This window comes from Sciurus vulgaris (assembly GCF_902686455.1).
Source record: "Sciurus vulgaris genome assembly, chromosome: 7".
Classification (NCBI taxonomy): Eukaryota; Metazoa; Chordata; class Mammalia; order Rodentia; family Sciuridae; genus Sciurus; species Sciurus vulgaris.
Window position 1 is genome coordinate 139,332,474 of NC_136467.1, and position 15,089 is coordinate 139,347,562.

Consider the following 15,089-nt stretch of genomic DNA (forward strand, 5'->3'; position numbering starts at 1 on the left):
GGCTGCGGTGGGGGTGGGGTGGGGGGACTCCACCTCCCTCCATCCCGGGATGGCAATGCGGTCACCCCGCTAAATCGGGGCGGGGGCGGCGGTAGGGACAGGCGGGTACCGCGGTCCTCCCCCACCCCCCGCCCGGGCCGCCGCCGCCGCGGCCGCTCAGTAAACACGTCCCCAGGAGACTCGCAGGAGCAACACGTGATGTGTCTACTTATCAGGGTGAGAGGGGGGAGAGCGAGTCTCCGAGCGTGCGGGCGAGGACGAGGGCGGGGGGCCGAGGCGGGGGACCGGGACGACGGCTTGGGGCGCTGGGTTCGCCAGCTCCTCGCCCACCTCCCTCCCCGAGGGAGAAGAGGAGGAGGGGAAGTGACTGCGGAGTTGATGAACTTTGCACATCCAGAAACGCCATTTTGATTCCTTTTCCGGAACAAGTTTTGCATCTCTCTTCGTCCTCTCCCGAAGCCCACCGGTCCCCACCGCATCATGCCTGGGAGCAAGCGCCCCTGCCGGGCCGTAAGTACGCGTCCCGGGTTCCGGCTCGCGGTCCTTGGGTGGCAGCGAGATGTCCGGGGCACCGCCGGAGCGACCTTTTAAAGAACTTTTGGGGATGGGAGGGTGAAGTCTGCAGAGTGCGTTGTACTTTTGAATCTCGGCGTCTCCCGGGGCCGAGGACCCGCGCACCCCACGCCGCGCAGCACGCGCTTGGGCGGGGGGGCCGGCGGGATGAGCCGGGCAGCCCTCTCCCCTCCGGCGGCGAGCCCGGCCGCTCCTCCTCCTCCTCCCCTCCTCCCCTTCCTCCGCTCCTTTCCCCTTCCCGAGCGGCCGTCTCTGCCAACCAGCTCCCAGCGCGAGCCGCCGCAGCGCCCCGCCAGCAGGACCTGATGCGCATCCATATTAGCCGTCCGAGCGCAGGAATCCGGCCCGACCCGCGCCGCCTAGTTTATTTTTAACCAGCACCGCGGGGACTCGGATGGTGCACGCACCGCCGGCCAGAAACATCTTCCCAGCGCAGCTCTCCATCTTCCGCCCCTCCTCCCCCGACATCCTCCCCCCCATGTGGGAGGGGGAAACTTTTCTCCTACATACTTTCGAGTCCCTCTCGGGCCGGGAAGCGCGGAGATGACGGCGCCTGCCCGCCCGCCGCCGCCGCAAGGTATCCGGGGGTGCCCGCTTGGGGGTGCCCGCCTGGGGTGCTTGGCGCCGGGGTGCTAGCTCGGGGCCGCTCGGTGGGAGCATCCGCCGCGCCCTGCTCCGCGGCTTTGATCCTCCCGGGCGGACGGCGCCGGCCGGGAGGGGGCCGCGGGCAACCCCGTGTCCTCGCGGGTTCTCGCTCGTGGTGGGGGGTCACGCAGACCACCGCCCCGGGGGACGGGGAAGGAGGGGACCGGGGCCCTGCGGGCGCGTATTGTTCCCTTGTCCTTCCGTTGGCGGGGGTACGTGTTTTCGTGGAGCCCTCGGTGAGGAGCGAGCCTCATCGCGGGGTGGGGGGGGCTCGGGGCCCGGCGCCGTCACGAGCACAGGAAGGAGGCCGGGAGCATCCGAGGCGGGGGCCCGCCGCCCGGCCCCGCTCCGCCGCCCAGCTGTGGAGCGCGCTCGGAACTTTTGTCCGCCGCCGGCTGGACCAATTTTTCGCAAGTTCTGGGGCTTCGCTTCCTCCTCCATCCCAGCCCGCAGCGCCTGGCGGGGGGCGGGGGAGGCCGGGGCGGGTGCGGGGACAGGGGCCTGGTCCTCCCGCCCCCCCGCGCCCGAGCCCAGTTCCCCGCGCCCCCTCCCCGCTCGCGGTCTCTTAGGAAACTGCGACCTTAATGGTTGCTAAGGAGCAGGGGAGGTCCTTCCCGTCGCCGGCCCCCTCCTGGGAAGCGGCGTGTTTTCTGGACCCTGCCAGGGTCGCTTCGAGGATGTGACCCGCTCCCCCGCCGCGCGTGAGTGTCGGGTGCGGCGGCCGAGCCCGGGTCCTGGCGGGGCGGGGGTCTCGGGGTGCGGGGACCCCACGGGTCTCGGGCCGGGCTGGCTCCGGGGCCGCTTGACAGGCGCCGCGTGCAGCTAGCGTCCCTGGTTCGCGGTGCATCCGTGATGGTTATAAAAGAGGAGGAAAGTATTCTCCTTGCTCAGCACATTTGCCCTCCCTTGCTCCTTACTGGTTAGGAGATAGAACGTGAGCCCAGATCCGGACGAGCAGTTCACATTCCATTACGAAATTCTACACGGCTTCAGAGCCAGCAGCAGCACACATTCGGGGCACTTTGGAGGGTTTTTTCTTGTTTTTCGGTGGGGATGCTAAGTAGTGTTGGTGGAGGAGAGAAATAAGGGGTGAATAAAAATGTAACTTTTTGGTATGCTGAAAAACCTGCCTAAGGATTTTCATCAGTAGAACAATTCACCCTCCTCCTTTACAGGCTAGATTTAAGCTTAGTTCTCAAAAAGCCCAGGGAAAGAAAGTGCCTGTTGGGTAGGGATGCTGGAAGTTGCGAGGTATTTCTGTCTTGCTGATGTGCATTCCCGTATCTTTAGATCATTTTTTCACCAGCTAATGTGTGTGCTTGTGCACAAGTGTGTTCTGAAAAAAGTTAATTGAAGTGAAAGGTGGGGAAGTGAGAGCGGCAAAGAAAAGAATGTGTTTTTGTTGTTTCACACCCGTGAAAAGCATCCTCTAGATTTGGTGCTCTTCGGAGTAGGCAGGTATGGTTTCCAAGACATAATTTAACCGGAAGTTTAAGTTAGAGACTTTGCTAAAACCTCTTTAAAAATTCTGTGCTTCCTTCAAGAATCCACAGAACTTTTGAAGGAATGAATTTGAAATACTCTAAATAATATATGTAAAGTGAACCATTAGTTTTGTGTGTGTTGTTGTTTTTACTTCTGCCCTTTGTAGGGAGACTTCTGGGTACCCCCTTGATTTGTTCTGCTTTGATGTGTTTTGAGCTTTGGTTACATTGATGAATTAAACATTTCAGTGACTTTTATCAAGTTTTAAATGTGAAAAAATGCCTTCCCTTTTTACAGAAGAAAGGGAGAGAGGAGCTCTTTATTTATTTCTCTTTCTCCATTTTAGGTTAATGAACTTGCACTGTCTTATCATTCTTAAAAGTACTGCTGACTGGTTGGCTTTTAGGATGCTGTGTTTTTTTTTTTTTTTAAGATTTACTGGATATGTGATAATCTTAAGAAATGCTGCTGATGCCTGCTGGTATATGGAATATCATTTTCTGTGTTTTCCTACATACCATTTTATTTCTCATCAGAAATTCAGACTGTCCAGCCTCATGACAGACTAGTGTTTGTTATGTGATGAGCATACCTCTGACTCAGCTGGTACAGGTGGAACATCCATTCCTAAGCATATACACCATCCAACAAGTGACCTTTGATTGAAGGATAATGGGGGGGGGGGGGTTTACCGGGAAGGGTCTTTTATTTAAGATTTCTTCAGGTAGACTCCTAAAGTCTTACTTCATCCAACACAGGTACAGAATGTTGAAGGAGGAAAATACAGCCTAACTTTATTCATCCTGCATCTGATCAACAGCTGTTTATTGGTTACCTGCTGTAAGGCATGCAATACCTAGCTACTGATAGGAGACTCCTCATTTTTGAACCATTGTGGGGGTTCACTTCCTGGGTCAGTTTGGAGGTCTTTGCTTTTTATCTGTATGCTCACTTGCTAATATCATTCATCAACTTCAGCTAAGAAAATTTCCTGTTTAATGAAGTTTGAAAAATTCTACCCTTTTAGGGCATAATTAATATAAACTTGACTCTATAAAAATTGGTTAAACACGCTCTCTAGATGCAGTCAGAAGTGAATCCTTTTGATGTTTCTATTCATATCCTTCTGAAAAGTAGGTTGGTGCTTAGAAGGTCATAGGATAAGGGTTGCTAAGCAGCTAAACAGAAGGATGCTAAAAATTAACCATAGCATTTTTGAAAGGGAGTCCTTCCCTGTTTTACATTATTTACTAGATTTAACTAATATCTGAACTCTCCAGGTCCTTTGACCTAGGAAGGTAGACTGTTAATGTTGGTTTTGTTTTTGTTGTCCTATTTAAATCTTTCTTTTGTGTGTTTAATTGAAGTTCAGTGTTCTCTGACCTAACCCCTGGTGTCAGATGGCAGCTTGTCTGAGATGACTTCGTGTCTGTTACCAAATGTGTTCAGGTTAAGCATTCCCAAGGATGTATGTATGCAACTTCACCTTTTTCACATGTTAATAAGAACTTTCATTTAGTAAAGTCTACATAATCCATACAGTGATCCTTTACCCGTTTTCTTCATTAAACCAGATATACAGTCAAAAGAAAGCAGCATAGTATCAATAGAAACGATGCAGTATAGTCTTACCTGAAAAAGGGGACAATAGCTTTCTTTCCCCCTTCACTGAGATTACCATTCTTAGACTAGGCCTCCATGTGTCCCCACCTCCATGTTACCCCACCTCTCTGGTTCAGTGTATTCAGCTCAGTTCATACATACCTTTTTTAAAAACTATTGTATTAGATTCAGAATCTCTTCAGAGAGTCTGAACGAATATTAGAAACAAAAATAAGTGTGGTTTGCATACATTTCTACCATAAGTATGTGTTAAGGATCTTGAAGTTTTGCATCGAGATAAAAGCTGAAGCCACGGTTGGTAACCATCACCTCGATTGAATGGCAGCCCAGTCTGGAGGTAGAAGTTTCCCTGCCTCAAGGTCATTTGTGTACATCTGACCTGTTGAACGGGCATTGTTGAGTCATGTTTTTTTTTTTTTTACATCCAAATATAATTAGGGGAAATTGGTAAATAAAGATCTCTGTTCCCTTCCCCTCCCTCTCTCTCTCTCCTGTCTCTCTCTCTCTCTGTTTCCCTCTCTCCACTTAGAAAGTGATTTGGGGGTAGGAATAGTCAGGCCTTCTTCAAAAGGCAGGGGTCAGATTGTGTCTGCCACACCCTGGGGGAGCCTCATGAATCAGAGGTAAAAGGTGTACAATCTGAAACCCAGAGGGAGGCACATGATGTGCTTTCTGAAATGCATCGCTTACTTTTAATTTCCCTCACTCCCACAGGGAAGGCAGACTACGAAAGGAAAGCTGTCTGCTGGTGTTTTCTTTACAGTGAGGTGGAAGAATGAGGAAGGTGGGGAGGAGCTCTTCCTAGTTAGCAGCCCTCTTGGGCAGAGTCATCAGCTGCAGCTTCCCCAGTTTCTCTCGTTCTGTTCCTGGGTGTCCAACGTGGCCTGAAGGGCAAGCCGAGCGTGGCTGGAGATTGCACTCTGCTCCTTGGCAGCAGCGGGTGGGGCAGAGTGGAAAGGAGGGGGGGACAGGGGTGCTGTCCTTCCAGTGACTGGTGCATCTTGCTTTTGATGGGACTGCAGGGCATGTTGTCGTCTGTCCACAGTAAGGTGGCTGCCTGTGAATAGTTGCTCAGGACAAAGCAGTGGGAGAGGGTGGAGACTTGTTTGCTCTGTGTGATTCAAGCCAGTAATGCCAAGAGAATTTGAAAACCTCTGTAAAGTTCCAGGACTGGGGACTGGCTGCTCCTGCAGGGATTCACCTGAGGCTGGAAGACTCCTGGAGGGCGGGTGGAACTCACAGGGTGGAGGAGGAGAATGAAAACCCCCACTGGCTTTGTCAGACAGCCAGACGGAAGAGAAAAAGTCTCAGTGGGGGTAATTAGATAAAGCTTTAAATGCTCTATTTGGTTTTTCCCCTGAGCTTGCTTGGTATTCCACATACCCCCCCTTCCCAGACTGTAGAGTAGGATTGTTATAAAAACATTTTGAGTTTGCTGGTTGAATTACTTTTTGGTGTACCTTCTTGAACAGAGTTAGTTTCAACTTGCTTTTGTGAAGGCCACTAGCAAAAATTCTGAGTTTGAGCTCAGAGAAGCTTAATTTTACTGCTATGCCTTGGTCTACCCACGGGCTGGTAAGAAATCAAGCCGGACCCAGAACTCCTGAGTCTAGCCTAACTGTACAACAGCTGCTCTTTAAAATCAGCTTGGTATCGGAGGACTTAACATTATATGTATGCTCTCTGTTTCTGTGTGTGTTGTTTTAAAATAAGACCTTTTTGAAATCAGCTCTGGTTGCATTTGAAGGTGTAGGGTTTTGGCAGCATTGCTGTTGATGAATGTGATTATACACTTTACTTCAGTAGCTTTTCTCTTTTCTACTCCCCCGGCCTCCCACACTGTACGGGAATGGAACCCAGGGCCTGGTGCGTTCTAGTTAAGGGCTCAACCATTGAGCTACATTCCGGCCCATTCAGTAGCTTTTCTACTTTACAGGATTGCTGAAGGATAAAATTAATGTTCCAGAAAGTCAAAATCTATATATGGAAGAAAATGGTGTATTTTGAGCTCAGGAAGCCTTGTGGGTATCCACTCTGGACTTCCTTTCTAGAATTTTACACAACTCCCTTACCTTAGGCAGAATTTGCCCAGGAGTTTGTGTTCAAGTGGGGGAAATGTAGTACTTTCTTTTTGCCTCCAGGGTGGGGAGCAAACAGAACTAGTAAATTCTTCTTAACAAGATTCACTTAGGAATGGGTTTTAAGGAAAAGGCCAGTGGCAGGCTTAGAACTCACTGTTTAAAGAAGTGGTTGTTAACTTGGTGGCTCTTCCCTTAAGGGGTATTTAGCAATGTCTGGAGACATTTTGGAGTGTCCTAATCAGGTGAGACCAGAGATGCCACTCCGCCTCTTATGAAGCACAGAATACTTTCCCCCACCCCCAATAGGTTATTAAGCCCCAGATGTCCTCCAAGTTTAGAAATTCTGCTTTAAAAGTACAGTGTCAGGCTCAGGTTATAGCTCTGTGGTAGAGCACAAGTAGACTTGGTGTTTTCCCTGTATTGCATGCATTTTATTTCCAGGTCTGAAATTCCATAAAGCAAGTAAGATCTTATTACATGCCTGTAAGGTACCTTGGTTGGCAAGTTCAAGGTTTCACAGAGAACTGTGGGGATGGGGAAAACAATGTTTGAAAACCCTGTTAGTAAATAAAAATTCTCGAACTCATCTGCTTCTAAAACAAACCAGATTCACTGGCACCAGGAAGCTGTTCTGATAGGTGGTTCAGTTTTCCGAGTCACTTCTTGGGTCATTAAGGAAACTTGCTCCTGTGCTGTCATCTGCCAGTTCTCCCTTGAGTTTTAAGTTATGTGGAGTATACTTTTTTAAGTGTTTGAACTAGCCCCTACTTGCTTGATGTTTTTGCACTCATGGTCTCCCTTAGTTTGTTTCCTCAAGTTTTTGCAAAGTTACATAACTATCTGCCCTTTTGGACAGGGCACGTGAGCAGGGTCTTCTGTTCAGTGGTCTCCTCTTAAGAGAGTGGGGGGCAGTTACGCCGTGGCTGGAAGGGATGGTGAGGGAAGGAGGGGGTTGAAGGGAAGGGAAGACAGTGATCATTTTTATCTTCTTGCCTTGGTCTCTCCCTTTACTCCTCCTGGCCTCTCACATAAGTAGGAAGCATAGAGGAAACTGGAGTGGTAGAAAAGGGGGGACGGAATTCCAGAAAGGAAGGGCTGCCTGCATTGGGTACTGTTGCCCCCCAGAAGCCTGGACTCCCACTTACCTTACAGACATGGGTAGCTCTTGCTGACAGCTCTCTCTACCTCTTGCACCAGTGTACTAACTGTGCGGGGGGTGGGGGTGCTCAGTGCCATAGGTCAACTGTGTCACTTTGTGTGTTCTGGTGCTTTTCTGCCCTCTCTTCCCACCTTATACCGGCAACTCCCAACTCTGTCTCCATTTACAACTTCTCCCAAGCTGGAACTTTCAGGTACCTCACCCTGCAGGTACTTGTAAAAGTGAAAGTCAGCTCCCTCCCTTCTGAAAAGTGATCCTAAACACTGCAGGGTCCACCCAGTCCTCTAGGCCAAGGAACCTCAGCCCAGCATTCCGTGGAAACCCTCTTGGTGTGGCGAATGCCTCCTGAGTTAATTTCCTGCCACCAGTTCCTCTGCCTGCAGTTAGTTCATCCTGCACTCTTCTGCCAGAGTCCTCGTCCTCAAAAACTAGAACTGCCCATGTTGTTTGCCGACTTAAAAACATCTCTTGGCTCCCTGTTGTCTACAGAAAGAAACCCAAGCTCCTTCCTTGTCACACAGGATCTTCCTTGGCTGCTTCCAAGCCCAATGTCTAGTCCCAGCCCTTGCCACCCTCTCCTCTCCACCACTGCCTCTCTGAATAATTTCTTTCTGCTTTTGCACTTATTATTCATTCTCCTGTGTCCCGGTCCCCTTCCCTTGCAAAGAACTGTTTTACCCTTCTTTCAGCACCCCCATACCGCCTCTTCTGGGGAGTATTCCATCCTCCTCCAGAATCACTTTTCTCCCTGTCTGCCAGGCCTCTGCAGCAGTTCATCTCCAGCTTGTTTCCCCGACGTTCCATCCAGGCCTCGCACCTAGCCCACCGACTGCATGGTTGGTGCCCACTCAGTCCTGTGTGTTGATTTCTAATACACAAACGAGAGCTTTTGGAGAAGAGCCACATGTAATTTGGAAGCCGAGGCCTAAATAGCACTATAAACTCAGCGAAGGAAATGGATGTAAAGAAATGTTTTCAGCACACTCATCATGCAAAGATTTGGTGCACACTGGTGGGAAAGACTTGAATTTCAGAAATCCTAAAATAAAAGTTGCACAGCTTAATTTAAAGGGGGAGAAAAAACTTTGTTAATGCCTGATTGCACTAAAGCTGTCACACTGGGGCCGTTACTAATTATAATCACTTTTCAAGGCTCTTGGTTTGAAGTTTACATTAAATAGGAGGGATGGGCACGCAGATCAAAGACCAGAATCATTTCAGAACTCCAATGTGTGGGCCCATTTTCTCTGCTTAGTTAGAGTTTTGTTTCATTAGTGGTATGAGTTAATAGGAGTGTTGGTGTGTGGATGATTTAACTTCTCCCCCACCCCCCATTACTTTTTGGATTTAAAACAAAATACCAAACCAGAAACCTACAGGGTATAAATCTTCCTTTATATGTGTATGTGCATGCAATATACATACTTGATGAAAGTTGATTGTAGATCATATTATAAAGAGAATCATTTATAGATTTTAGAGCTTTCTTTATACTGAGATTTTGTTGTAAAACCTGTCTGAATACACAAAATCATCTCAAAACCTTTTTTTAACTTTCTTTTAAAAGTGGTACATTTATTTTCAGAAATAGGGAAGATGCTGGGAGAATGAGGTGGATGTTTCAAGACATGTGAGCAATGTGAATGGGGTTCCTTTTCAAACAAAGCATAGTAGAAATTTGTGGTATTCTTTATACAGGATGAAATCCCACTTGACTAAATATACATTACTACTACTACCTAAAATGTGTGAGGTCCAGTACTATCACCTCCCACTACTATCTTAAATATTCTTTACTATGTACTTACCTGCTGGTTAGAGTTTAGGCTTAGTTCTGGCAGATGCATTCAGATATGATATTTTAACTTAATCTTATTTCTAAGAGGTTTTTTTATTTTCCTCTCTTATGTAGAAATTTGATTTTTTTTTAAAGTCATTTTCTCTTCCACAGTAGGACTTTTTTTTTCTTTTTTAAATTTTTTTTATTGTAAACAAATGGGATACATGTTATTTCTCTGTTTGTACATGGCGTAAAGGCATACCATTTGTGTAATCATAAATTTACATAGAGTAATGTTGTTTGATTCATTCTGTTATTTTTTCCCTTCCCCCCACCCCTCCCACCCCTCTTTTCCCTCTATACAGTCCTTCTTTCCTCCATTCTTGCCCCCCTCCCTAACCCTAACTCTCACCCTAACACTAACCCTTCCCTCCCCCCATTATGTGTCATCATCCACTTATTAGCGATATTATTCGTCCTTTGGCTTTTTGAGATTGGCTTATCTCACTTAGCATGATATTCTCCAATTTCATCCATTTACCTGCAAATGCCATAATTTTATCATTCTTTATGGCTGAGTAATATTCCATTTATTTATTTATATATACACACACACACACACAACACAGTTTCTTTATCCATTCATCAATTGAAGGACATCTAGGTTGGTTCCACAGTCTGGCTATTGTGAATTGAGCAGCTGTGAACATTGATGTGGCTGTATCTCTGTAGTATGCTGATTTTAAGTCAGGACTTTGAATTGTTGTTTTGCTGGGTAGTTTTGTAAAACTGTTCATCCTGAACAGGTTTCCCATGACTTGGTTAGTTAAATCTCTGTGTATTTGGTTAAAGCATTCTACTTAAAGTTTGAAATGAAGTATAATTTAGAGGAGGTTTAATTTATACATCTGAGGATTTGATTTGTATTTATATTTTTGTGGTGCTGGGGATGGAACCAGTGTCTTATGCATGATAGGCAAGTGTTCTACCACTGAGCTAGCCCTCCAGCCCCTTTGATTTGTATTAAATCATGAAAATAAGCACTAAGGCTACTTACTAGTAAGGGAAGGAGGGACATTTGCTAGCCTCATAGAGGATACATTACGTATAAAGAGACATGTTAAACAACAGGTCACTTGTGTGTGTGCTAAGTGCTAAAAGTTAATATGACAAGAACTTAGGAAGTGAAGTTTGGCTTCTCCTTGTGTCAGGAGTAGAGGATGCTGGGAAGCAGGTAGAGGAAGGCATCCCAGTGGAAAATGCTGGGAGGCAGGGAAAGGAAAACTTTGCAGCCAAGGATTCTGGGTAGCAGCTCAAGGAAGGCACCCTATTAAAGTGACATTTGAGCCAATACCTGAAGGATGATGAGAGGAAGGAAGGAGTACTTCAGAGAATAGCTTGTCCAAAGGCCCCAAGGTTGGAAGAGGGGATGAGTCCAGGGAGGTGAGAGAAGCACATTGTGTTTGGAGGAAGAAAAGAACAAATCACACGCATGGTGAGGTAGGTAGGGGCAAGAAGAGCATGGTGCTTGGAGTTCTTAAGAACTCTGGGAAACTGTGAAAGCTTTTAGGCCAAGAAGTGGCATGATGAGATTTGCATTTAAAAATTTTTTTTTAGTCATCAATGGACCTTTATTTGATTTATTTGTATGTGATACTGAGAATCCAATCCAGGGCCTCATGCATACTAGGCAAGTGCTCTACCACTGAGCTCTGACCCCAACAGGAGATTTGCCTTTTTAAAGATCGCTCCTACCCACAGTGGAGAATAGACCAGGCTTAAAGGAAGCAGCTGCTTCACCTTCTGTTTACGTGAAGATCAGTCAGAAGGCTGGGTTTTGCAAACCATTGGTGGCCTTAAGTTTGGAGGCAGCAGCAGTGGGGAACCTAGGTGGGTTTGATAGAGATTTAAGAGGAGGAAGGACTTGGTGATTGGGTGGGGCAGGATGCGGGAAGAAGGAGATGACTTCCAGGTCTCTGGCTTTTGTAACTCTCTGAGATTACAAGGCGGAATAAAGCAAAGTTTTGAATGAGGTTTGTTCCCTTGAGTTTCATGCTTATGTTTTCAAATTTTTAAAAGCATTTTTTGTGCTTGTATTATGTTGTATTTGATTAAAAAGCATGTACCTGGCATGGATGAAACATGAAAGGTACTTAAATAGTAGTGAGAAACAGAAGTTATATTCTTGTCTCTGGGAGCAAAATGAATGGCTTCCTTCTTCCTTCTCCCTACCTTTTCTTTCTTTCCTTTTAATTTCCTGATGCTGCCAGGCGTGGTGGCACATGCCTACAATCCCAACAATTTGGCAGGCCAAGGCAGGAGGATCACAAGTTCAAGGCCAGCCTGGGGAATTTAGTGAGACCCTGCCTCAAAAGAAAAAGGGCTGGGGATGTAGTTCAGTGGTAAGTGCCCCTGGGTTCTATCCTTAGCACTAAGTAATAATAATAATAATAATAACAATTATTATTACTATTGTTATTATTTCCTGATGCTAAAGAAAAAAGGAAAGACTTCTTGCAGATGGCCTGAGCTTTTGAATGGTTCTTCAAAGCATTTAAGTTTTTGTTTATTTATTTTTTTGTGGTTGGGGGGTCAAACCCTGGACCTCTCACAGGTCAGGCAAGCACCCTACCACTGAGCCACACTCCCAGACCCACATTTTTGTTCATTTCAGTGATGCTTTATGTGTTTGACCTGTGCTCACGGGAAGAGACTCTTGCTGTTGCTCAGGTCCCATACTTAGTATCACATTGCTTCTTGACCTGGTTTTCCAACTTATTTCTTAACCAGAACGACATAAAGGACCTTAGTGGTCACCTGACACTCTTAATGTCTTAGAGTTACATCAGTATTTTGCTTTACCAGTAATCTGTGTGAAAACAAAGTTCATTCAGAAAAAAAAAAAAAAAAAAAAAAAACCTGTTTAAAAAAAAATGATGTGTGTTGGGCTCCCTCTTAGATCTCAGCCAAAGGCTCAGATTTAACTCTTTCCACGAGGAGTAGAACTTGTCCCAATAGTGATTGTCTATCTGGTATTTGAACACCTGGTGGTGATAGACTTGATACCTACTCCCAGGCAGTCCTGGGGGTTCAGAGTTAACTTTTCTTTTCATAGCAGAAAGAATCTTTTTGGAAACAGAGATGCATTTTCCACTCAGTGGTTATAAAATAGAAGCTGGAGAGCAGCTGCCTGTGCTTTTTGCTAGGAAGGGTAGCAGTATGCAGTCTGTCCCTGCGAGATTGCCATCAGAGCTCCAGAGCTGTTCAGCAGCAGCCATCTCTCAGTTAGGGTTTCTGCTTCCCAGAGATGAGGGTGTCTGCCTCACTGGCTGCACAATCATCCCCTTGTGTATGAGTTGGGGTCCCCTTCTTTAAGATGTTCTGTCAAGAAAGTCTTATCAGAGAGATCCTGGGTTTGTATATCGTTTTTTCTCTGACGTCGTCCACACAATTCATCAAAAGCTCGGGTACAAGCCCCAGCAGATCCCAAAACTTTTCTCTTTTGTGGTATCAATCCTGACACTCGTAACCTGAACATCCCATTAGGCCCCATAATGCTGGTCCTTTGCCCGCATTGGGGAGAAAATGATTTTCCATCCCTTGCTTGGGAGCATGGATGTTTCTGCATCATCTGGGACCACACATCCCATCAGAACTGACCTCACTTTGTTTTTTTTTTTCTGGTCCTATATTTGATCAAATGAACTAAGTGGGGTTGGGAGTAGGGGCAGGACAGAGACCTTGTCCCTGCTTGCTTTTAAAATTGAAATAGCTTGATGAGAAGATGCTGGAAAGAACTTAAGTGGCTTAAATTTTGGAGTTTAAATTTTGAAGAATTCAATTTTAGGGTACTGCACTAACAATTCAGGGGTCATCTCACTGTGATCTAAGCAGAAGTGTGGATTTGAACATCTAGTAAGTTTGTTATGAATGTTACTTACTAGATGGTTGTCTTACAGATATCCAAAATCGTTATCAGTTACCCATTCAGTAACCACGTTCTGGTGACATATGTATATAAAACTGTCTTTTAGATAGCCTATCTGTAGCTGCTTCTTTTGGAGAGTAAAGCTCCTGAGGAGATTCATGATATAAGTTGATAAAGAAATAAATGCTTTTAGTGAGCTTTCTTCAGAGAAGTATCAGCTAGGCAGTATCAACTAGGCCAGGCCATGTGATATGACCAAGGGTATCTGTGATACGTCCCATCTTTGTGAACCCAAAGCCATGTTCTCCCGCTAAGAATGTGACTGGGATATATGCTGTAAAAATGATTTTTTCCTTGGGAAAGTGGATGCTACGCCTTAGAATGAGTTATAACTGTGTGTTTGGTCCTCTTGTGGCAGGAAATACTGAGAGGGGGGTGGCACCCCTCTTTTCGGTTTTGCTGTTTCTTTTTGTTGCTGTTTTTGGGGTGCTGGGATTGAACCCAGGGCCTGGCGCATGCTAGGCAAGTGCTGTACCACTGAGCTACACCTTAGCCCTTATTTCTTTTTTTAAGCAGCTCTTGGCTTTGCTGTTTGTAAATAACAGTGGCACGTGTGTTCTGCAGCTTGCTTTGTGTGTCTGTCACTCTGTGCTGCCCTGATGAGGAGATGGTATGTGATCTTGTGTCTGTTCTGAGGTGCACTCCAAAGGGAGGGGAGCATCGTGTGGGGGAGCTAGTGTCATTTCTGCTCATCAAATTATTGTCTTTAGAGGCTGTGACTTACTTGATTTTTATCTTCACTGCGTATGAAATTTTAGACGGGCAACTGGACAACTTGTCTCTAGGAAGTCTGATAGTAGCTAGTGTGACTTCTTGTTTCTCTGTGGAAAGCTGAATACACAGAAATCCATTCTTAAACAGCAGAAACTGCTGTGGTTATTCATACTACAAATGAATCTGCCTAGAGTACACTTAAATAAGTCCAACAAACAGAGTGTGCATTATAGACGACTTGGTAAAACATCACTGAGCAAGACCCGTCTCTATGCACTTTACATCCCTTACTCCATGACTCCACTCTGCCAAGTCTTCAATCTAAAGTTAGATTGAACTTTAATTTTCACCCTGTTTTTGGTTCTTAGGCTTTTGGGTGGAAATACTCTCAGCGTGGTAGTAGTAGGAGCAGCAGTAATGAAATCTAACATTTATTAAGCCCATGATAGTTACCATCGTCCTAAATTCTATATATACATGCATTTTCATTCATGCTTCATAACAACTCTTTGACCCAATAATGTGGGAACAATTAGTTGTCCCATGAATCAGATGAGGAATTTGAGACCCAGAGATATAGTTGGCTAGCAGGGTTCAAACAGTGAAGTCGGACTCCAGAGCCTGCGTGTCTAAATGCTGCTAAATTCCCTTCTGTGATGACATGATCTACTCACCAAATAAATATTCCCTGAGAACTTTCTTCACACAGAACCCTCCCTGCGATGCTCATCAAGGGAAGAGATGGCAAGAACAAGGGTCTCTGGTTTCTGGAAATAGCCAGTCATAGTTCACCCATGAACCATTGCTGATTTTGTCTGGTATTGGACGCAGTGAGTTAGACCCCATCAGGGTCAAGAAGGGAGATCTGTGTTTCCTGGAGTGAGCAGCATGGAGAGGTGGTGTTAGTACACAAACCAGCTGACCAGGTCTTGGGTGCCCCTAGAAGGGAGGTCAGGAAGACACTAAAGCAAAACGTCAAGTGCCTGCACCGTGGGAGATACCTGGTGGAGGAGTAGGGTGAGCCCCAGGTAAATCCTGCTT

The 15,089-nt window shown here is 46.3% G+C and overlaps 1 protein-coding gene across 5 annotated transcripts in view; it reads left to right on the top strand.

Moving 5' to 3' along the window:
• Positions 1-273: 273 nt before the first annotated feature.
• Positions 274-15,089, top strand: part of RREB1 (ras responsive element binding protein 1) — a 132,505-nt gene continuing 117,689 nt past the window's right edge. The window contains exon 1 of one of the 5 annotated variants that reach the window (XM_079147521.1): positions 274-510. The gene's annotated coding sequence lies outside the window, so the exon portion shown is untranslated. Of the gene's footprint in view, positions 515-560; positions 1,151-1,734; positions 1,920-15,089 lie in introns of those variants that run through there. The other 4 variants (XM_079147519.1, XM_079147516.1, XM_079147517.1 and 1 more) reach the window with 4 other exon arrangements.